This window comes from Nematolebias whitei, chromosome 1 (assembly GCF_014905685.2).
Source record: "Nematolebias whitei isolate Nwh7 chromosome 1, NemWhi1, whole genome shotgun sequence".
Taxonomy (NCBI): Eukaryota; Metazoa; Chordata; class Actinopteri; order Cyprinodontiformes; family Rivulidae; genus Nematolebias; species Nematolebias whitei.
This window is the reverse complement of record NC_056498.1, coordinates 35,501,955-35,502,816: the sequence shown is the minus strand read 5'-3', so window position 1 is coordinate 35,502,816 and position 862 is coordinate 35,501,955. Positions and strand designations below refer to the sequence as shown.

Genomic DNA, 862 nt, shown 5'->3' with positions numbered 1-862 from the left:
GAATCGTTCAGAGTCAAGCTAACACCTGTTCAGAGTCAAATTAACACCTGTTCAGAGTCAAGCTAACACATGTTCAGAGTCAAGCTAACACCTGCTCAGAGTCAAGCTAACACCTGTTCAGAGTCAAATTAACACCTGTTCAGAGTCAAGCTAATACTTGTTCAGAGTCAAGCTAATACTTGTTCAGAGTCAAGCTAATACTTGTTCAGAGTCAAGCTAACACATGTTCACGATCAAGCTAACACCTGTTCAGAATCGTTCAGTCAAGCTAACACCTGTTCAGAATCGTTCAGTCAAGCTAACACCTGTTCAGAGCCAAGCTAACACCTGTTCAGAGTCAAGCTAACACCTGTTCAGAGTCAAGCTAACACCTGTTCAGAATCGTTCAAAGTCAAGCTAACACCTGTTCAGAGTCAAAATAACACCTGTTTAGAGTCAAGCTAAAACCAGTTCAGAGTCAAGCTAACACCTGTTCAGAATCAAGCTAACACCTGTTCAGAATAGTTCAGAGTCAAGCTAACAGCTAACACCTGTTCAGAGACAAACTAACACCTGTTCAGAGTCAAGCTAAAACCTGTTCAGTCAAGCTAACACCTGTTCAGAGTCAAGCTAACACCTGTTCAGAATCGTTCAGTCAAGCTAACACCTGTTCAGAGTCAAGATAACACCTGCTTAGAATCAAGCTAACACCTGTTCAGAATTGTTCAGAGTCAAGCTAACACCTGTTCAGAGTCATAACACCTTTTCAGAGTCAAGCTAAAACCCATTCAGAGTCAAGCTAACACCTGTTCAGAGTCTAGCTAAAACCCGTTCAGAGTCAAGCTAAAACCCGTTCATAGTCAAGCTAACACCTGTTCAGAGT

At 42.0% G+C, this 862-nt stretch overlaps 1 protein-coding gene across 1 annotated transcript in view; it reads left to right on the top strand.

Moving 5' to 3' along the window:
• The window catches only part of slc8a4b (solute carrier family 8 member 4b), a 71,337-nt gene that overhangs the window by 3,826 nt on the left and 66,649 nt on the right, over window positions 1–862 (top strand). The gene's annotated exons all lie outside the window — the stretch shown is intronic.